Source organism: Nothobranchius furzeri, chromosome 4, assembly GCF_043380555.1.
Source record: "Nothobranchius furzeri strain GRZ-AD chromosome 4, NfurGRZ-RIMD1, whole genome shotgun sequence".
Classification (NCBI taxonomy): Eukaryota; Metazoa; Chordata; class Actinopteri; order Cyprinodontiformes; family Nothobranchiidae; genus Nothobranchius; species Nothobranchius furzeri.
In genome coordinates, this window is record NC_091744.1 from 51,743,562 (window position 1) to 51,767,659 (window position 24,098).

At 44.6% G+C, this 24,098-nt stretch overlaps 1 protein-coding gene across 2 annotated transcripts in view; it reads left to right on the forward strand.

Annotated features, from left to right (window-relative positions):
* Nucleotides 1-24,098, forward strand: part of LOC107388342 (mgat4 family member C) — a 281,748-nt gene that overhangs the window by 116,367 nt on the left and 141,283 nt on the right. The window lies entirely within an intron of this gene.

Sequence of the window (24,098 nt, forward strand, 5' to 3'; positions counted from 1 at the left end):
ATGGATGAACCCCCTGCACCATCACCCTTAGGTTTCTTAACCCCAGTCGGCAGTTCCCACCACTGCCATCTTGGCTGTGTCACACGTCTCCTCACTCCCAGAAAATATGAAAAGATGACTAACCTTCAACAAACTCTGAGTCAACATAGCTACAAGCTAACCAAAGCTAGGCTGTGACACTTTTACATTAGGCTGTGGCTGAGTTCTTCCAGGTGGGCGGGCCGCTAGCGTTAGCACTGACAGCAGCACTGCTACTTGCCAATCAAGAGGACGTGTCCCAAATTTCAAGCTTTAATACGTTACAAATAAATCCCCCCCCCGAGTTGTCATGACAGTAAACTTGATATGTTAAACCTGAAATGTTGTTTGCACCAGGCTGTAAATGTTTGTATCTCTACTGTGAAGTTGGTATTTTTAACAATGGGAACTTGCTCCTTTCTGGAGCCACCCCCTAGAGGACAAGGGGGGCGCTACAATTGCTGTCACTTCCACATTGGCAGGAAGAGTTTTCCTTTGGGGTGAACGAACACGTTTGCAGCAAGGTGGACTGTTTAAAAATGTTAAACTAAATAGCCTGTATGTGTTATTGCACCTTATAGAGTCCTAGAACCCCCCAAGGTGCTTTACAACTCAGTCAGTCATTCACTTATCACACACACTTGTGGTGCACTGACGGAGGTGAGGCTACCACTCTGGATCCATCGTTTCCTCTGACCACCACCAGCAGGCAAAGAGGATGAAATGCCTTGCCCAGGGACACATGGACAACCTGCAACCTTCCAGTTATGGGGCGGACTAAATAACTTGAATAAACAGTAGCATATTCACCAGGAGAATTAGAAGGCTTAACTTTTTAAATAATTGACTCGTTATGAAACACCCAACCACAGCCTTTGTCCACATTTCTTCAGTCATTTTTATGCTTTTCTAAATGTGTTGGAACACTGTCACCAGAACAGTGAAATACCAACAACACATCCGTTTTTATGATGACTTGTTTTTGAAATAATGTCGGTTTTTCTTCACCGCTCCACTGCTGCTGTTTGCTGTTTATGTTTGTCAGAAATGTTGTCGTCTTGCAGCATCCTTCCGCTCGTCAGACGCTGATGGAATCAGCGTAAACTGATGCGACAGCTTGGGGATTTCCCTAGTTCCCTGTAGCTTTTATGTGACTTGAACAAAGTAAACTGTCGGGGTTGTGTTGTAACCTTTGTTCCCTGGATGAGCAAACAAGCTGTGTCGCCTGACTTGAAGGTGTTATATAAGGTTTAGTGTTTCTGCTGGATTCTAAACAGCAAGAATGAAAATGATTAATTGGGCTTGTTGAGTAAACATCGGTGCGTGCAAAGATTCTGCAAGCAGCAGCAGCGGGAAAGTCCTCTAAATTAGACTAAAGATTCCTACCTGAGCTCTGCAGTGGCTCCGATGACAGATAGAAATTAGAAAATGTTTGCGGTTTCAAAAGTCTACACGCTGCAGTACCGTTCAAACTCTTCCTTTAGCTTGTTTTTAATAATCCACTCATGTTATTATAGTGCTGTTAAAAAGCAGCGCAGCTAACTGCAAATGTCTTTACTTTATTATCTCCAAAGTACACAGTGACAGAAGACCTCTTACAGCTCCTCATGCACAAATATATATTAAAAATGTGGCGGTGGATGGTAAACAGATGCTTACATAAACCACCCCATCCCAACTGGCTGGCTTAAATTAAGCAGCATAGAGGGAGTAGCTATTTATTTTGCTTTTATACTCATGCAGCTACACACCCACACACACATGTGCTTGTAATACGCCGTGACAGGAATGGCTAATTTCATTGTCTGGCGAGGCTGATGAACAGAGGAGATTGCTTTGTATTATTAATGAGTTTATAAAGTTGGTAATTGTGTTACCTTACACTCTCAGAACTAGCGAACCCCAACATTTCCTTCAGACCATATCAACCATTTAATGATGAAACTTTATGTAGGAAGGGAGAGCAAGTGTCTGCCTCTGCATTGTTCAAACATGCTTTGTCTTTCTGCTTTTGTTTGGTTTTAATCGAGAAAACACATTTTTGCAAAAGACACAAGCTTGACTTTAAAGGCTGTCTGTCGTTTTTCATATTTGATGACAAAATAAAAAAGTGTTAGACAGAAGTATGATCTTTAGGAGGCATGTTGATTTGTGGGTGAAAGTGTAATGGCTTAACCCCGACTCGCGCTGTAAGTGTGGCAGGCTGCCTAGGAAGGAAGTTCAGATCCAAAATATCACTTTAGAGCAGAAACATTTTCAGTGACACTAATATTATTTATAAAAGTTCCAGAAACATCACAAAGAGAGGTCAGATTCTCTGCAGGGTGATCCTGTTGTGGAATTGGGACCCCACCATACAAACGGATCAGGTGTGAGAGCGTCGGCAGCACAGCACAGTAGGCAGCAACAAGGCCAAAATTGATCATATTAACCATTAATTATACATTGTATTATTGCTTTAATATAATCTTCATAGTTGTAATCAGCCGATTTTAATACTTTAACCATCCATTTCACACGTTTAGTAAAGACAGCCGTAGATTCTGGCTCATTGTGGCCTGAGTATGTATTTACAGGATGGCTCTCCAGGCTAACGTTGATTATACCTTCAACAAGATGCATAATCACAAAAGCTCCAAGATGATCATTTATCTCATTTAGAGTACATCCATTTGTTACTCTGCTGTATACTTATGAAAATGGATTATTGATTATTGAGGTATTATCTGACCAGGTTTATTAATCAAAGGTCAGACCTAAACTAAACATAGTGTCAGAACATTTAGTGGCTCACTTCAAGTCATAACAGAAAAGTGGTTGTCTCCGAAGCCGGAAGTGTTGCCATGGTGGCGTTAGCGCGTTCCCGGGATTCCGCTGCCTTGCAGCCCAGACGCTGCAGATCTTGGATGAATACATCTGGGCTGTTAGCTTTGTAAGTAACTTTGCTTACGTGATCATCTGTGGAGCCAGAAACAGGTTCACAGCGTGGGAGCGCAGTTGTCGTTTCGCCGCATTCAAACACGGAGAACTGTGTTAGCGCCAGAACATTATCTCAGAATTATTTTGAAAGGACACATTCTGCTAGCCTGGTCTGCCAGACTCCTTCTCTGTTTAATTCTGCACAGAGAACTAGTCTGGTAACTCACAGGTAGAGAGGCACATGAGGGGCGGGACTAGCTAGCTCAACAATAACCAATCAGAAAAAAGACGAAAATGCCGACTCTACTGCGCGACGCTGTGGTTTCTTTAGCTGTAGTGAAGAATGGCGTCTGGCAATGGCGCAAACATCTTATTTTTTTAGAAGAAAGGCTTTTAGCGCTTCTACTTGTTGTGGTTTTAAAGACGTGTTCAAGTCATTTAAAACAGAGGAAAGAGCCGCAGCGAACTCCGCTTCAGTCGCCATGTTTATGACAAACTCGGCGTTGTGGTGTGTGACGCACGCTACTCAGTGCTGATTGGCTCGGTTAGAATTCTCAGGGGGAGGGGTTATTTGAATTAAACAGAGGAGGAGTCTGGCAGGCCAGGCTAACATTCTGGTAACTGTCTGCTAGGATCCGGCAACTCAATTGTTAAGCTAACTTTTTAGCTAACAAGCCTTTATTTTCACACCAATGTTCAAAGTACAAAATCACAAAATGAAAGGCAGAAGTGGCCATATGTAATTTAGAACTTCATTGGATTACCTTTTAGAACATTCGCTGTGCTGCAGCGGGATCGTGAGCGGTTCCGGTTCGGTTCCGTGTGCCGTCTCTGCATCTGAAAATGTCCCTGCTGTGCAGAAGAAACACAGATCCTACAGCCAGTCCGCTGTGTGTGTGTGTGTGTGTGTGTGTGTGCGTGCGTGCGTGCGTGCGTGCGTGTGTGTGTGTGTGTGTGTGTGTGTGTGTGTGTGTGTGTGTGTGTGTGTTCGTCCGAGTCCAGCCCTGTCTCAGATGATCCTTTGGTGAGACGGCAGCTTTTATTGTTATTTTTTCCCTGAGGCAGCTTTAATGTGCTGCTCAGTGGTTGGCATTTCATTTTTGTATTTTGGGTGGTTTGTAGGGTCGACCCCATCATCTTACTACTATAATCCATGCATGTGCACGGGCATGCAAGCTTGTAATATTTCAACTCTCCTACTCCAAAGATTATGAAATGTTTAGTCACTTTTTCTGTGATATCAGCTAAAACGTTCACAAATGTTTCAGTGCCGATGGTTCAGATCAAAATGAAACCTGCAGACTTTATTGTTTGAGTCCCACCTGTTAAACTCCCCGGTCATCTCATCCATGCTGCACATCGTAAAAGACTTAAAACACACCTGAACCATTCTTTAATACTCCCACCAGTTCCGGTCACATTAAGGTTCAGCGCTGCAGACATGAGATATGTTATTTATCACCTCCAGTTTTAATGAGGAGTCACCCTGGGCAGCAGATGGTGCATTAGCTGTAATAAACTAGAGCTGACTTCAGTGGTTCTGTCAGGGAATGTAGAAGTGAACCGCCGAAGCGCTCGGTACTTCGCACCTAACGCAGCAAAGAGTGTTTCTTCACCTCTGATAAACAGATCATGTTTACAGCTCTGGACAGGCTCTCATTGCTCCGAGTGAAGCGTCATATATTGATGTGGGGAGGACAAAAATTACAGTAAGGGCTGACCCTTTTGTTCGCGGAGCCAGCATTAAAGTTGCTGAGCGAGGACTTCACATTCAGTTTGGTATTAATTGTTACGCTCAGCAGAAGCAATTCCAGTGCACACAGACGAGGGCTTCGCCGGCTCGACACCAGCACGCACAGTCCACATCCTCTGAGATTTCTGCAGAGGAAGAACATTTAACAAATACTCTTTTATTTGTGTTGCACTTGCAGGCGGACCTCGTTAATCTAGGCTCAGATGTAAAAATCAGTCGGCTGTATGTTACACAAGTCGAGATGGAAAAATTATCACAGTCATTTCCTGGAAAGTACATCTGCCAACAAGCATTCATCCCCTAAGGTTGCTTCTGAAGTCTGTAATTTCTGACTGCTTTCCACACAGTTGGAGGTACGCTGCTTGCTTGTGATCTTTGAGTGTTTTCATGTCCTCATTTCACTTTTGGAGACAGAGACCTTGGACCAGAGGCAGCTGTCTGAAAGTCTCTGTGGTCTGTGGTGATCATTTTGAGGAGTAAATAGGTTTATTAAATTTCCGCTGGGCAGTAGATGCTGCTTTCAACCCTGCCGAGCCACGGGGCACCTTGGAGGCAAACAGATTTGGAGGAAGTCAGAAGACGGCGGGTGGGCTGAAAATATTTGTGATCTCAACTGGAAGCTCTCATAAAACAATACTTTGAATGTGCCTGTGGAAAATAATCATCCATTGTGGCACAACAAATCATGGCCCGAGGAGGAAAAAAAACCAAAAATCGGAGTATTTTGCCTGTGATGCAGGCCGGTAAAGACAGCTTCAGGCCTCGTTATGCATCTTATTTTCAGACAAATACTGTTGTTAAAGAGGCAGATCTTAACAAGTTAAAGAATCTCTCTGGAGATGGGCCAGAAAGAGGATGGAGGTGGAAAACGGTGGCTCACCGCGGTGTGCTCATCGAGAAGAATGAATGAATAAATTGAAAGTGATGGCATCGCTGGCGATCCTCAACGCAGCGAGACATTATTGATTCCTACGTATTCCTAATGTGTCCAGGGATCCAGGCTTTCTTTGTCTTTACCTTGCTGTACGAGCCTGATTTCTGCTGCTTCTTCACCACCAAACACGACTCGGGACTGATGCTGACGTGCCAGTCTAGCTTTAAGAACAATGAACACTTATCAGAGGGAACAGTAAAGAAGCATCTCAGACATATGTTCACTTCTCAGGAAATACGATGAGTCAGCACTTCAGCTCCTTGAAGCCTCACAAAACCAATTTGTCTCTGAAGATGGAGGAAGAGAATTGTTGCGAAGATTGTAATCTGTGTTGATGTTTAGGGGAAGAGAAAGACACACTCGGTTATTGCTGTAGAGTCCATTTTCACTCGGACTGAACGAGGCGAACAAGCTGTTCTAAAATAAAAGTTGTTTACAGCATTATGGCTCATTGGCATTCATGAACCACCTGGAAGATATTAGAAATGTAAGCTTCAGCCTTTGGCAGATTTTCTCGTTAATATCTAAAATGAACAAATCGGTATCTTTTCCGACACGTATGGCAGTGTTCCCGAACGAGGCTCATCTGAAGTCAACCTTTCCAATAGTCATGCAAAGTTATCAGCTCTTTTCATTTTGGGCTGACACAGGGAAAAATGTGCCTGGGTGAGGTGAGGAGCAGTGGATTAAAGATCATATCAAAGCCAGCAAATAAGTGCACCGAGTCAGGAAGGATGGGAACGATAGCAGAGGGCACAGGGTGCTGCTTTTAGGTTGCAACAGAAAGTTCGGCCAACCAGAGAGCAGAAGCCAGACGGTGAGGAGATGTTTTATAAAACACTGTTTGACTTTAGGCTTAAAGCCCAAACGTCCCATCTAGGCCAGCTGAGTAACGCGGGATGGAACTTCTCTTTTCAGGCATTTATAATCTCAGAATGATTTTGTAGCATTTTTGTTAAAAATGCTAGCATAGCTCATCCCCACTGGCGTGGGAATGTGTGTGGGAATGTGTGTGGGAATGTGTGAATGACTGATTGTGTTGTAAAGTGCCTTGAGGAGTTCCAGGACTCTAGAAGGCGCTATTTAAAGTAAAGTACTGTCCATTTACCATTTATACATTTCCAGAGTAAAGTCTCTTTTGTTTTGACAAAAACATGATATTGATGCTCAAAAATCAACGTGTGGATATTGCTTTTAGGCATTTCTCAGAGTAAAGTTCTAGATTTTCTCTGTTTTCCTTTCAGTCATTTTTTCCTCGTGGTTCTACCTTTTCGTCTGCCACTTTAGATTTGGGTCTCGGCTGCAATTCCTTTGTCTGAAGCAGTAACTCAGATCTTTCGATGCAGGTTTCTGGTTATAAACAATTAAATGACAACCCCAGTTTGGAGTAAGTGATTAGTGCTGGCCAGATTGACAAGCTAATGGCTAGTGACAGAGAGGCCAAGAACAAAGTTTTCTGCAGAATTTCAAATAATTATTTATTCTATAAAGCACATCATAGCAGCTCATGTGATTACTGATTTATAAACCTTTACTCTGAAATTAGTTTGGATTTACATGGAAATTAAACTCTGTGACAATATCATAATGGTAAAATCACATGTAAAAGTATATTAAATAAAAGGTAAATTAACTGCTACTATTATTTATTCATATTTGGATTAGAACAGTTTTTAAATGGTGGTGACCCATCCCGGTCCTGCCTTCTCCTTTGGACTAGCTGTTAGCCTGTTAATCCGGTCAGAGCCAACCTCAGTTTACTCTAAAATGACGTTCAAAGAGAATTCTACTACAGGTAGGATATTACCTATTCTTTCACTATGAATAGAAAAAAATGAAAGATTGTTAGGAAATCACCCTAAATATAAACACTGCCTCAAAATCATTATGGTTGTGTAACAAAGCAGAATTGAACAGAGTTTAATGTCAGTTTGTCACCCAGCTTCAACCATTGAAGGTTGATTGACATCATGACAGAGTTTTCCAAACACCTGGAATCATTCACAAAGGTTCTCAGTGTTTTCTTGAGTTTCACTGCTAAGATGCTGAGTCATTAGAGACATCTGGAACTTTTTTTTTACCGTGTCCTGTCTGGCTGTGAAGCGAACAGAATTGATGTCTGAATGCTGGTAACAAGCCTTACAGATTTACTCTCAGGTGGAGCATCAAAGCTTCTGCTTTAATGTCACGCCTGATACTTAAAACTTTATTGTTATTGTTTTTGAATGCTTTGGAATTTCGACCAGACAGAGGTGAAAGAGAAAGGAAGAGACAATGAATGAACAAGAGTCTGCTTCTAGATCTGCAAAAAAGGGACACACAACAATACAACAGGAGCAAGCTATCACTGCATCAACTTGATGAAGAAATGTAAAGTCAACATTGTTTTACTGAACATTCACGATAATAAATCATAGTGCATTTAGTGGCAACGACAGCCTTAAGACATGTGTTGAATGTGCCCAAGTCCATACTTATGAGAGTACCATGTGAGCACCTGTGTGTGTGTACGCTCTTGTTTATGTAAGGTTTCTCTATAGGAGCATCCAATAGAGAGTGTGAGGGGCCACAGATCTGCCCCCAAAGATGCATAGGAGATGGAGGGAGCTCCAAGTCCCAGAGATCCAGGAGCTGCCCCAGAGCACAGGGACACCAAGGAGACCACGACCAGAAAGGCCCCCCCGCCCCCCTTGAGAGGCGCAGAGGATCGCCTCGGGGGGCCACAACCAGCAGTCGGCAGAGTCCCGGGAGATATCAGCGGCAAGCCCACAGGCCCGCCCGCAGCCTCCCACCCCCCAGCCAGCCGAGCCCGGGACCCAGTAACCCCGGATGCAGAGGCGACCACCCCCGCCGGAGACCCAGCGGAGCCCAGGGACCCAGACCCCACCAGGCAGCCACCGGGATTGATCAGACAGATGCCAAAGATCTTAAACCCCCTGACCCGGGAGCCACGAACACTCAGGCAGACCAAGGCACCACACCCCACACCAGGTGTGGCAGGGAGAGGGGAGATGAAGATCTACATCATCAAAAGAAGTCTCAGGAGAGGGGAGGAGTCAAAGGCCCCACCTGACATATACAGTCATACACAGACACAGTCACACACTCCCTCCCTCATGCTCACACATGCACATACAACCAAAGACTTACAAAAATGCACGCCGGACACCCACTCATGCTCCCCAAACACACCTTATGCACTCTGGTCCCGGTACTGCTGTACATGGGGTACAACCATTACCCGTTCCCAGAGTTTGGCCCTTTCTGCTGGGGTGCTGATGAGCAGGCTCCCCCGCCCAACGCTGAGCACAACAACCCACCACCCCAGACCCCAACCAGATGGCCAGCTCTCCCTCCTAGCCTCCAGCCCCGGCAAGCCAAGTGACAACAGAGGTGTGCTAATACCCCTAGTCTCCCCCTACCTGCTCCAATATAGTGTTGTGTGTGTTGATGAGGTGTATTCCATGGCTGTGGTGAGCGGGCAATGCGGGCATCGTCTGACCTATGCCAGCTGATGCCACCACACTACCCCACTTGCACCCACAGCCCTCAGTGTCTGAGTGCAGTTTAAAATTGGAGGTGGGCACCGGCACTCGAGATGAGGCTGAAAAATCCCCCTGCCATGTGCCGTTGAATGTGCTCACTCCCAAGGCCCTAAGTGTGTGTTTGTATGGAATGCCGTTGGTGGAAGTGTTTGATGTGCAAATAAAATTGGGGGGTAGGTTGCCACAGGAATGCGGAAATGGGGTCCATACCCACACTCCCTGACTTGTCCACCCCCCAAGGTCCTATGTGCATTATTGTGTGATGATGTGAAGGAACAGGAGGAGAACAATGTGTGGGGATGGGGAGGAATGGCTGGTTGGACTTAAGCCCTCCAGGGAGCCAGCTCCCCCCACTGGCCTCAATAGGCACCTGTGTTGCCGAAATGCCACCCAGTGTGTGGTGACCCCAGCCCATCTTGCCAGGGCCGAAAGCAGCAGCATCGCAGAGCCCCACGGAGTCAGAGGGCACCAACCCAGCCCCACCCCAGCAGAATATCTACTTCCATCCCTGCATTAGCACAACTTCCAGAATACATAAGAATTAGGACATCCAGGTAAGGTTGGGTCCTCCCCCTCCTGGACATCCCCCTCCCCTGTGATGGAACAGCAGAGGAGCCAAGGTCTACCCGAGGCCCCTGAGCCTGGGCCAGGCACTGCCGCATGTTCCTGTCTTCTTCCCGGCAGCATACATGTCAGGACCCGGCCCCCAAGGCTCTGCCCAGATCCCCACATGGGGCCGGCCACCCCCACACCCCGAGCCCCCAGGCCCCCACCTAGACCCGCTCAGGGGCAATGCTGCTGCCGGGCAGTAACCCATGGCCTCCGCCAAGACCCACAAGGGGCCCCACTCACAACCGCCAGTAGTCCACCTCCCGAGGTAACCCAAGCACCTCCAGAGGGGGCAGTAGTCCCCCAGTCCCAGACACCCCAGTGAACCCACCTCCAGGGAACATCTGGATACTCCGAACTCAGACCCTCCACCCCATCACCCACATCATCCCGCAGGACAATATCAATGGTCCCCCATCATCGCTATATGATGGAACCGATCAAAGGAGCCCAGAGAGATTGATTTGAAGTGGAAGCAGAGGCTAAATCAAGTGTAATATGATCTAACAAAATACTTCTATACTGGTTAATGCAGAGAGTTTCTCTATTTTTCCAATTCAAGAGGATAGTTTTCTTAGCGATGCATATGGCAGTCAGAACCACGTGAGCCAAAGATGTTTCATTCGGGACATCGTCCATCCCAGTAGACAAAGAGAGGGGGACGTTGGGATATGACATTTCAGACGTTTTGACACGTCTTCACATACTCTAACCCAAAATTCCTGGACAGGTGGGCAGGACCACAGCGCATGAATGTAATTGTCAGGAATGTTGTTTGTGCAGTGTGTACAGGTGTCAGTCGACACAAACCCCATCTTGAACATCCGATGACCTGTATAGTGTACTCTGTGTAGAATTTTGTACTGAATTAATTGTAAATTGGGGTGTCTGATCATTTTAAAAGTTTTTAAACAGGTTTGGGACCAGAAGTCCTGGTCAAAGCTGACTGGTAGATCCACCTCCCATTCTTCAATAGGGATTGTAATTGTATTGTCTATTTTGGACAATGTCTTATATACTTTAGACAGTAGTTTGGGGGGGTTGAGATTATAGAAGTTTAATACCCTTGGTGGTGTTTGTAATTCTACTTTATTGAGCTTAAATCTTTGTTTGACTACAGATTTAATTTGGTGGTATTCTAAAAAGCTATTCTTATCTATTCCAAATTGGGAAACTATTCTATTAAATGGGATGAAGTCCAATCCTTCATAAAAGTCTGAAAGCTCTATCGTATTGCAAAGTGTCTGTTCAGGGGCGGTTCTAGACCAAATTTTCCAGGGGGGCCACAGTGGGGCCAGTATTTTTTCATGGGGGCGCAAGAAAAAAAAATCATAATTAAAGACAATGAACAAGTAAACTATTACAGTGAATGCAGTAATGGTTTACTTGTGAAAGTAAAACTGGCATGTTTTTATGGTACTCAGATAACAATTCTGAATGCTTCACCGCAACATGTGACTTGAGTAAAAAATAATTCTAGTTTATTATTATAGTTTGTGACTTTATTTGAAGATTATATAAACTGTACATATGAAAAATAAACATTCAAACAAATAAAATATGTGCACAATACAATTTGCTTTTTGTAGTCAACACACACACACACACACACACACACACACACACACACACACACACACACACACACACACACGTAAGCATAATCACTTCATCAATTGTTTTGATAAACTCACGATTTTCTATAACCTTTTTACTGTGTTCCTTGTCGAGTATATTAGCCAATGTTGTATTAGCTTTCACAGCCCTCTGGTAGTCCCTCCACGCTATCATTGAGTCCTTATGCCTTTCAGACTTTGCATGTACTGAAAACCCCTCCTCTCTCAGTTGCTTTTTTCCAGTTCCTAAATCCACATGGTGAGTCAAACACACTTCCTGCACTACTTGGTGGGCTAAAATGTCTGCATGCATGACAATAAGTAGAGTCCATAGTAACAGAATATTCAACCCAAGGATTACTTTCATACCAGCTTGGCTGAAAGCTGCATCTTCTGTCTCCTATTAATGTCACTGGAAATGTCCTCAAACTAGGCTGAGTAGGTGGGTCATCCTTGCACTTGCTGATATCTGAAAGAAAATAAATGTTAGCATGAGGATAAAAGTCATAATTAGTTAATTCAGAGTCTTATTTTATTTATTTATTAAATATAAACAACAGAAATGTTGGTCCAGAGTCAGCATGCCTCAAATGCATTTTACACACAATATGAGCTGCAAACACAGAGGGCTTGTTCAACACCCACAAACCTGACGGTATTGTACACGGTGCACATGACAGAAGATGTCCCTCTTTTTGCTCCTCACTCTCTCCCTCACAGCCTACATCTTCCTCCTCCTCACTCTCAGGGTGGACAGCCTCTGACCTGTCTGGTTCCTCTCCAACCAACTCCTCCTTCTCTCTTTCATCCTGCTTCTCAGTTCCCTCGTGACTTTCATTCTCTCTCTGTCTACGCTGTTCTTTACTAACAGCGGTAAAAAAAAGGACAAAACGTCCCGCTGATGCTTCCAGTCAGTGCTGCGAGAAAGTCATAGATAAATGAATACTGTGATCTAATCTCAACGTGTCTAAGGCTTAAAATGCAGCAACTTCATTTTTATTTTACAGTTAATGTTACACAGGAAAAACAAATCAGTATTAACTGTGGATAGACTCAGTTAGGAACTTAAAAGTAAATGACAGAAACGCGCGACTACGATCAAAACACTGATGTCAGGAAAATAAACTGTATTGCTTACCTTCGTCTCTTAGCGTCTTTTCCGTTTGGCATCCTCAAGAACTTCTTCGGGTCCCATTTAAACTATTTTTAACCTTTTATTCAAAAATCCACCGGGTAAACAGTTCTGTCCACAGAGTGTGCTGCGCTCTAAAGGCTCCGTGTGAAACGCTGCAGCGCATTAGTTCCCGTCTCCGAGGCAGAGCGCGAAAAAAAAAAATCCGATCTCTTCAGCACAGGGGCCATAACAGGGGCCAGGGCCGGTTCTACAGGGGCCCAGGCCCCTGTGGGCCCCCGTTTAAAACCGCCATTGTGTCTGTTCTATATCTAACCAGGACTCATCTAGTGGGTTATCTTGCAACCATCTTGGTATATATTGCAGCCTGTTGGCTAAGAAGTAATAAAAGTTGGGTAGATCCAGTCCTCCTCTGTCTTTGGTCTTCTGAAGCATTTTTAAGCTAATTCGTGGAGGTTTATCCTGCCAAAGGAATTTGGTAAATGAGGAGTCCAGAGATCTAAACCAGTCAGCTAGTGGTTTGTTTGGGATCATCGAAAATAAGTAATTTATTCTGGGTAAGACCATCATTTTAATTGTAGCAACCCTCCCCATGAGTGATATTGGTAAGGATTTCCATCTTGCAAGATCATCTTCCACTTTCCTTAAAAGTGGGACGTAGTTTAGTTTGGTTGGATCTGCTAACTTGGGAGAGACATTAATTCCCAGGTATCTGATATTCCCTGACTCCAAATGTGTATTAAGCAAATTGACAAAAGAGAAATTAATTGGTAGAACTGTGGATTTTAACCAATTTATAGAGTAATCTGAAACTCTTGAAAACGAGTTTATCAGTTCTATTGCTTGGGAGAGAGAGGATTGAGAATTTCGGAGAAAGAGTTAAACATCATCAGCATAAAGACTGATCTTATGTTCTATATTCTTACACTTTATCCCTTTAATATCTGTTGTTTGCCTAACTGCTGCTGTCAGTGGTTCGATAAAGGTAGCAAACAGTGAGGGGGAGAGTGGGCATCCCTGCCTGGTCCCCCTCTGAAGACAGAAGCTAGCTGATATTTGGTCGTTTGTCCTGACACGTGCTGTTGGTGAACTGTATAATGTTTGTAGCCAGTTTATGAAGAAGTTCCCAAAACCAAATTCATGCAAAGTTGCAAATAAGAACTTCCAGTTAGCTCTGTTAAAAGCTTTTTCTGCATCTAGAGATAATATACTAGTTTCTGGAACTTTTCTCAAAGGTGTGGTTCACAAAAAACATTTTCAATGATTATTTCTGATTGTAACCAGACACTGAGTTTTTCATGCATACTGAACATGAAAACAGTCTCCTAAACCTATCTCCTGCATTAGTTTCTGAAAGAAAATAGATGTTGAAACGCTAGGACTTGAAAAGCACTCACATAGACTCACCCATGGACTCACGACGGGGAAGACTGTTGTTTTAGCATCCAGAATCAGCAGAGGACGCCCCAGCCAGCAGAAACAAACTGTTAGCATTAGCGGCTCAAACACACGACAGAAGCTTCTCCAGGCTAGAGTTATTTGTGGAGATAAAAATCCATGTCACAGGGAAAACCAAAACAGTGGTAGAGATGTGTTGCTGTTAGCCAATCAGCGATGAGATTTGCAAATATCAGGAAAGAAGCCTCTAAATCCTGCCATATTAAGTTCTCCTCTAATGTAGCAGAATCCTCTCTGCTGATTTAAGCTCTTCTGGGCTTTTTTGCCTTGAGTACGGCTTGCAAGGCATTCGTTCCTGCCAGAGACCACTGATTAAACAAGTTTCCCACACCTTTCATTTAGCTTCCCCTGAGTCAAAATGTAGATAAAGCATGCAAAATTACAGGAACGTGCAGCTACATTGAGACATAATTAAACCAAATTGTTACTGATTTACAAAAGCAGAATCACACAACTCTTGTAAAATCTTTATTTGTCCAACATTATCTGGCCATGCGTAAAACTTTTATACAAAATACTGGATTAATTCGCAGTGATTCCAAGTGAAAAGCTGCATTATTTATTACAACTTAGTGTATAGCACCTTTGTAGTTCTATGAGATACTTAATGAAGAGCTCTTAATACACGTGACAGGAAGAGGCATTTGAGGCCACTTGTGTTCTGCAACAATGTGGCAGAAACATGTTTAAATTCTTGTTTATTATGTGGAAAGTTTGTGATGTGTTTATAAATTCCTTTTCATGTCATGCTCATGAAGGTGGGGAAATTTGTTTCCTTTGAGCCCCCCCCCCCATACACACATCCTTTATATCCAAGAATCGCTTAGCAAAGAGAAGATTAAGTGCACACATTAATCCAGGAGTCAGAGCAATCTTGTAATCCACTCAGTATGCTAATTGCCTGTTCTTTCTCCAGCAGAGAGGTTTACAGGCCATTAAATGGCACTGAGCAGTTGACAAAGGATAGCCAGCATGCACCCCCCCTCCATTTCTTACTTGGACAGGCTGTTGCACACCCACCCACACAACGCTTCTCTACTGAAAGAAAATTTAACTTATTTATTTGACACAAGTCTTTGTTTGCAAAGTGGTGATTTGCATCTCGATATTAGAGCAGAAACAGTCAGCGATGGCTTTGATCCAAGTTTCCCATACAGTGTTAAAGGTGGCTTGCCTACTTGCTGAATGAACTTTTTTATTCTCTTGACTCCAACAAAGATGTGCTGGTTGTTTATTTCCAGCGTATCAAAGTTTACATGCATCATTTTTCCATATGCCACAAGTAAATAATAAAACACAGCTGAGGGCTATTGTCTATATTGCAGTCCCACTCATGCACAGCCCTCCTTTCTGCCATTTGTGCCCCTACACAAGAGGATCGCTGCAAGGTAAAGTGCAATTTTAGTGCACTACTGCCTGTACAGTCTCCCGAGTGGCCTTCGCATCCTCAGCGTGATGGATGTTGTTTCAGATCTGGTCTCTCACTGCACTGATAAAACAGCCTTGTCCAAAACCCATCCGCTGCCAGCATAAGCAGATAAAGGTAGTTGGAGATGATTAAAAAGATTTGTGCTTTACGTCATTTATGGTTCCAACTGCCAAAGAACGGGGCTGTGACGGATGACTCAGACAAGAGAATTCGGCGTGAAGCCTGACTGCGAATGTTGCTGGTAATGACCAGAGTGTGTTTTGTAGATGCAGTTAATGAGCATAGCCATTAGGCATAAATGACATTTTAAAAACCTATGGCGTAAGGAAATGAAGAAGCATCCCAGATAGACTGTCTTTCAGCCAGTGTGGATGGCGAGAGCATCTGGAGGGTGCAGCACCCAGTTTCCGTGGATGACCTCCACCCAGAGGCTGTCAGTCTGGGAAGATGAAGACTCACTAGATAGACATTCATGTCAGGTTCAACCAGGAAGCTCAGGGATGTGTGAACTTAATTCTTTGTTTTTGACCACTATTTTATGACTAAATATTATATTTTCTAAAATAACAAATTTTTGCACAGATCTTTGTAAAAATGTGTAGAATTTTGTTGGGTCACTCAAGGTTATGACATTTGATGTTTAAACTTCCAGTTTGTGAGATGATTTATCTGTGTTCTCCTTATAATTTACCAAATCACAAGTTTTGTACAATAAATTCATCACTAAAGCTGTGTTTCATCAAGAATAGAACATTAGATGTCGTTTACACCAACCATACACACAGTCGGCTTCTGGTTGTGCGTTCTAATAATATTCAGATTTGTGCATGAAGGGGTTGGTGAGTAATCACGGTGTGAAAACACATAGTAATACCTTGAATCTGGTTTTTAAGCTGTTAAATCTAACATGTTTCTTTCTGTATTAAAATGATTAAAGGGATCTATTCTTCAGGGTGCTCCTGCGTAAAACAATTATCATCTTACTTGTTAAGGGCTCAGCCAGGGGTGCACCTACCTTCTTTATGAGGGGTATGCAACCACATAATTGAGAGCCCCCCCCACTTGTGTGAGATTAAAACCCTGATCTTGTGATCCATACAGAAGACACCCGTAACCTGTCCAGCTGCCGGTGTGAATGAGGCTTTGGAGCAGGGGTGTCAAACTCATTTTAGCTCAGGGGCCACATTGAGGGAAATCTAGTCCCAAGTGGGCTGAACAGGTAAATTAAAAAAAAAAAACTTCAGATTGTTTTCTTTGTTTTAATACAATCAATATAAAACAAGGCTGGAGCCTGAGGACAGTGTAGTACAAGTACGACACCTGAAGTGTACTTGAAAATTTGAAAAAAATAAAAAAGTCAATAAATAAAAAAACATTCCTTAGTGATTCAAAGAGCTTACAGATCACATGGCCAGATCAGTTCCATGCAGCACTTAAAGTATATTTGACTCATTTTACTTTACATCTTTTAGCTTTCACCAGCACATCAATATCAAGTCACATCCTGAGTGGCGGCCAACTTCAGGATGTGATTCAAGTTCTTGTGTGAGCCTTAAGCGCAGCTTTGTTTTATTTACACTCATTACAGCGAAAACTTGCTCACAAAGATAAGTTTATTTTCACTCTACATTGTAAAGTATGAAAATAAAGTTTACACAACCATCTCGCGGGCCGGATTTAACCCTCTTGCAGGCCGGATCCGGCCCGCGGGCCGCATGTTTGACACCCCTGCTTTAGAGGCACATCACTACATGGAATTTCCCATCACAGTTAGTCTGACTAACCAACATCGTAAATAAACAAAGTAAGATACAATTATTGTGAGTGTTTGAAGTGTTTGTGTATTTTCTAACCACCAGCGTGAGCAGCCCTTCTTCTCTTCGTGTTCAACAAATGGCACAAAACTGTTTGCACAAATGTTGTAGGGTGATTAAAAATTAATTATGGCATAAAAAAAAATCACAGCAGATATAACTCCAGTTTTGTTGTGAGCGTGAAGGACTCTTTAAATGTGTGAATAATGATTTGTTTTCAGACGTGTGTTCTTGTTTTTGGTGAAAAGGCGGAGGTGTTGCCGTTTGTTTAGTGCTGCTAGCTGAACCCTGGTTAAAGGGTGTTTTCCAGTAGATGATGACCTTCTGGTATCCTCTGAAGGAATTGTCTGGTGATACCTTTCAGCTTCTCTGAGCATGTGAGGGAGTGAAGCTGTGATAAAATGCAGATGAGACGTGAAGGTAGGGCTGCATGTGGGTGGTTATTTCCCAGGTTGAGAATGTTTCTGGAAGCGATGGAGGTAAGGGTGGAAAACAGGCTGCAGCGGCCTCTGCTTACTAATGCAATGTCACAGGCCCTCACCACAAACCACAACTAAATAAAAAGTTCCTACTTACAGTTACATTTTCTCATTTATTGTACAAAACAGAACTTACTTTGCAAACTTTTGTGCAGAGAAATGTTACATTGCTCAAAAGTGTCAAGAACAAGAAAAAATACGTTCTCTGGGTCTTACAGTCATTTTTAGAAGAATAAGAAAGGCAGAAGTCACAGATAAACAACAACATGGCGATTAATCATCTTTTTCTGATTCTGAGTCGGGCCAAAGAGCTCAGGCTCTCCAGGGCCACCCCTGACAGGATGCTGCTCCAACACACCTGATTTTAAACAATGGGGACTGTGGAGAATTCAGATACTGAAAGGAAAACAACTAATACATGTAGGACAACACCCCTGTGGAGTCTGACACCTCACACTGACCCTTTCCACCTGTTGAGATCCAAGATGGCGCCGCAGACGGCTGCCCTGGTACTTTGGTGCGCTGTTATTGTTCTGTTTTTGTGTGTAAATTGCGTATCTGGGTTCTCCTACTCAAGAGAAGAACTCATAAGTTACAACACTATGATTCCTGTGGACTTAACCTCGTTTTTTGTTGCATCTGTGGCCAATTCAATATCAACTTTGATCAGGAAAGTGAGACGCAGGAGGAGAGGTAAACGAGCGGGCGCGCTCGTGCGTCTGAGGAGACAGGGACTGTGCACGGCTCTACCTGGGATCTTCCTCTCTAATGTGCGCTCACTCCGCAACAAAATGGACGAGCTGACCCTGATGAGGAACATAAACAGAGACTTCTCCTCATCTGGGGTTCTATGCTTCTTTGAAACATGGCTCAGTGAGGACACCCCCGACTGTGCGCTCCAGCTGGAGGGGTTTCACCTCATCCGCGCAGATCAGGAAGCGACTCTCCCCGGCAAGACCACAGGTGGAGGTGTGTGTTTTTACATCAATAATGGTTGGTGCACAGATGTCACAGTGATCACGCAGCATTGTTCTCCATCTCTGGAATGTCTTTTCACAAACTGTAAACCATTTTACTCTCCGCAGGAGTTCGCCTCATTCATTCTAGGCGCTGTTTACATCCCACCTGACGCGGACGTGCACAAGGCTCAGCGTGCGGAAGAGATACTGTGCATGGAGCAGACGTACCCGGACTCCCTCATCATTGTACTTGGAGACTTTAACAAAGCAAATCTGAGCCAGGAGCTTCCCAAATATAAACAGTACATCAAATGCCCAACCAGAGAGGGGAAAACCCTGGACCACTGTTACAGCACAGTAACAGGAGCCTATAATGCAGTGGCGTGCGCTGCGCTTGGACTCTCTGACCACGTGACCATCCATCTGATCCCAGCTTACAAACAAAGGCTAAAACTCTCCAAGCCTGTTGTGAAGTCAACAAGACAGTGGAACACAGATGCCACAGATGAGCTTCGCGCATGCTTTGAGACCACAGACTGGGAGGTAATGAAGGCCACCTCAGACAGTTTAGATGAGTTCACAGACACCGTCACCTCCTACATCCACTTCTGTCAGGACAGCATCAACCATCACATACCAGGGTGAGTTATAACAATGACAAAGCCTGGTTTACCCCTAAACTCAAACATCTGTGGTTAGAAAAGAGAGATGCATTTAAAAGGGGGGACAAGGACTCCTACAGAGACACTAAATACAGGTTCAGCAAAGAATTGGTCGAAGCAAAACACCAGCATCATGACAAAATGCAGCAGCAAATCTCTGAAAACGACCCAACCTCTGTGTGGAAAAGTTTCAGGAACATCACCAACTTCAAATCCAGAACCCCCGCCTCCACAGATAATCTGCTCTTGGCAAACAACCTAAACAATTTCTATTGTTGGTTTGATGAGCCATCAGGCAGGCCTCACTCCTCGTCCATTCCCAACAATAGAGACATTGGTCAGCCACTCCCCACTACAGAGCCATCACCATCACTGTGGAATTTACCTTCATCACCCTCCCCCTCACTCCCCACTCATGAGGTCTTCACATCACACACCTCCACCACAAATCTACACATTCATGAAGCAGATGTAAAGAAGCAGTTCAGGTCTCTTAACACACGAAAAGCCCCGGGCCCTGATGGCGTGGCTCCTGCCACACTAAAGCACTGTGCTGAAGAGCTGGCCCCAGTGTTTACGAGCATCTTCAACTCCTCACTGGAGGAATCTCATGTGCCTGCCTGCTTCAGGATCTCCACCATAGTCCCTGTCCCCAAGAAACCAAGAATCACTCGACTAAATGACTACAGACCTGTGGCTCTGACATCTGTGGTCATGAAGTCATTTGAGCACCTAGTTCTCCGTCACCTCAAGACCCTCACAGCCCCCCCTCCTGAACCCCCTGCAGTTTGCCTACAGAGCAAACAGGTCTGTAGATGATGCAATCAACATGGCTCTACAATTCATCCTGCAGCATCTGGACTCCACAGGTACCTACGCCAGGATATTGTTCGTGGACTTCCGCTCTGCATTCAACACAATCCTGCCAGACCTCCTCCAAGACAAACTGTCCCAGATGAACGTGCCTGACCCCATCTGCAGGTGGTTCACTGACTTCCTGACAAACAGGAAACAACAAGTCAGGCTGGGGAAGAATGTCTCGGACCAAGGGACCATCAGCACCGGCTCACCACAGGGCTGTGTTCTTTCCCCTCTGCTCTTCTCCCTGTACACCAACAGCTGCACCTCCAAGCATGAGTCTGTCAAACTAATTAAGTTTGCTGACGACACCACCGTCATCGGACTCATCTCTAATGGGGATGAGTCCGCTTACAGAATGGAGGCTGAACGGCTGGTGTCCTGGTGCAACCACAACAACCTGGTGCTAAACACCCAGAAGACAGCGGAGGTTGTTGTGGACTTTAGGAAACACACACACCCCATCCCCCCTTAAACCTGTCTGACACTCCCATCACGATGGTGGACTCATGTCGCTTCCTGGGCACCACCATCACCCAGGACCTCAAGTGGGAGCCCACCATCACCACCATCAGAAAAAAGGCCCAGCAGAGGATGTACTTCCTGAGGCAGTTGAAGAAATTCAACCTATCACCACAGTCAATGAGGCAATTCGACACCGCTATCATCGAGTCCATCCTCACCTCCTCCATCACCGTGTGGTACGCTGGAGCTACCACCAGGGACAAGAAGAGGCTGCAGCGTGTCGTGCGCTCTGCAGAGAAGGTCATTGGCTGCAAACTCCCCTCCATTCAAGATCTGTACACCTCTAGGACATTGAGGCGTGCAGGTCGGATAATAGCTGACTCGTGTCACCCTGGACACAGTCTCGTCGACTCGCTCCCATCTGGCAGAAGGCACAGATCCATTCGGACCAGAACCTCTCGCCACAAAAACAGTTTCTTCCCCTCTGCAGTTGGACTTTTGAATGAACATCCTAGGGCAGCCCACTCAAGTTGATTGGTCCCAGTCACGTGACCCGATGCTGTGCTTGAACCATTCAACAAATACTCAGATTAATACCTACACGGAGTAGATAGCTGCTTCTCTAATTCTTGCCACTTTTTACATTAATAATTTTATCATGAGTGTTTTATTAGTTCTTATATTTGCTTATCTCGTAATTAATTTTTTTTCTATCTTACCTTCTGCACCAAAATACCGCAGCAATGTCCTAATGTTGTGACTTGGCACACATATGGCAATAAAAACTTCTGATTCTGATTCTGTTGATCACATGCTCCAAATCTTCTCTGAGGTAGTGTCACAACCGGTCCTGTCTCCCCACTCTGTTCAGTCCTGTGTCTTTCCCAACTGCTCCCACCTGCCTGTCATCTCCCAATCACTCTAGATGTCAGCTCCTTGTGTATTTAAACCCTCCCGGTTCTGTGTTCCTGGTCTGTTCTTTGTTTCCATGACCCGCGTGCTTTTCATTAAAAACCCTTAGAAATGTTCCTGTATGCCTGCCTGCCTTCTTCCCTTGCACATGGATCCTCACCTCCGCTCGACTCACCTGCACACCGTGACAGAATGAACAGACCCATCGAAGGATGCAGCGGGGAAGTCCTGCCCTAGGAGTGTTTGCTGCCATGGCTCACTACCAGTTACAGCTCCGCATCCACTCTTCCAGTGCCACCTCGGTCTCGGCAATCCTCTCTGCCCTCCCAGATCCAGACAGGAGGTTGAGCTGGGAGGCGCAGCCGGACCACTCCCCCTACAAGGGTGCCAGACTGGCCGTGTGCTCTACTGGAGTTTGTCCCCGGTGCTGGGAGGGAGCCCCGCCATCACCTCCAACCCAGGAGCTGCATCATGGGAGCACTTAAACCCCTGCTGATGTCACCTCCAGCCCCTCAAGGAGTCGGCCTCAAGAGGGGGTTGAAAAGATGTCTCGTGGTTGGGGCACCCAGCTGGAGGACATCCCTCCCGAGGTCTCCTTCCACTGCAGGGGAGCCAAGAGAGGGACCAGATGGCGAGGTCGAGGGAGCAGAGTGGGACCACCCACCTCAGATGCCCCTGCTCTGTGCGCCAGATTGGACCCCAAACCTCCGTCTCCAGCCCCGTCAGCACTGTCGATTCCAGACGGAGGCACCGACTGTCACAGCCTGTCCGTTCTCCCCATTCTGTTCAGTCCTGTTTCTTTCCTAATTCTTCTATGCCACGAGTACAACCCGTCCAAACCAGTCAACCCCATCTTCAGACTAGTAAGGCTTTTTTCTTTGTCTCTGGAACGTCCGCACCTCCTCGCTTCCTATCCGAGCTAGGCGCGGACACTCCTGTGTTAAACTGCACGTCTCACCCACCCAACGCTAGCCTCCGCTGCGTCCGGGTCTTAAAACACGCTACAGCTCAACTCTCTGGACACTCAGTTTGTTCCCACCATTAGTCTGTCAAAATGCATCCTGAGTGCATGCTAAGCCCCGCCCCTAGTCCACAGGTAAAATGCCTCTCTCCATAAAATGCAAAGATTGGGAGGAAGCCATTAAATCAAGATGTGTTGGATCTATTGTGAATAAATAAGTTTGAATAAAGAAATCTTGTGGTTTGTTCAGATACAACTTTACTCCCAGAAGTTCTGCTGTAGTTTTTAGTGACAAAATATTTTATTTCTTTCAAAACAGAACATTGGTGTTTGGTCTTTTTAACTTTTACCGTTGTGATTTTCTCTGCTTTACATCATTGTGATTATGCTCCTCCTTCGCTTGTTGCTGCTTTCCATCTCAGATGATTCATGAGTTTTTTCTTCATCATACCAGTTGATAGTCTTCATCATCCTTTCATTCTCTACCAGATTGCAACCCATCCAGCACCGACCTGTTTTATCATGAATCACTGAAAACTGTAGTTTGCACCAAGTCCATCTCTGTGTGTTTGAAGCCATTTTGTTCTGTGATGGAGACTCTTCACACAAAATCCTAAAGAATACATCATCAAACGGTGTTTTGTTTCTAACTTTTCTTCAAAGCCATTGTTTAGATGTTTTGAAGTGAGTTTTGGTTGAAAAGTTGTGAATAAATAATTTTAGAATTGTTTTAATTCGCTCTTTAATACAACCTCAGTTTAGAGAAACTGATTCATTTTGAGCACCTCAGATGCTAACAGCTCAAAACAATGATCAAAGTAGCTTGTTGTAACAACTACAATCTCAGAACCGCAGAAGATAAAAGTTCAAAATAAAAGCTATAATTTTTATCAATGGCTCGGTGTCAGAAAGGCAGTTTTTTTAAGACAGCCGTATTCAACTTGGCCCTGTTCATCAGTCAGACATAATATTTGTGTCTTCAAACTGAGGTTGTTCAATGAGCTTTCACAACAGATAGTTTTAATTGTTCCACAGAAATCCACTTGAATAATTGCTTCAGCTTTTCAGCTCCTGAGTCACACATTGTGTGTGTTTCCATTACTTCAGGGTAGATTTACGGAAACCTCCCGACATGCGTGTCTCCACTTGACCGGGCTGGCCGAACGGCCCTTTTCAGGAACTTTCTGAGTACCTGCTCAAGAGTAGGTGCTCCAAACTGCCCGGTGTAGCAGCTGGGTGGAACCTTTGGTCAGCTCACGCTGATTGGTTGTAACTCAGTAGGAAATTACATCAACAGATGTCGTCCAAAACAACCAGCGCTGGTGAAGCAAAAGAAAACAAGCACTGATTGTGTTTAAAATCTAACTCCTGACACCGGACCCCCCCCCCCCCCCCCCAAAAAAAAACAACCCACTGCTTATATCCGTCTCCGACCATGATTTTAGTCGCAGCATGAACTATAGTGAGTTTTATTTGGTTTTCTAGGAGAACTCATACATTTCAATAAGAATCAAAATAGAAATGACCAGGGTGCTTCTCTGTGACATCAGACCTAACAGGTAACGATGAAATAAG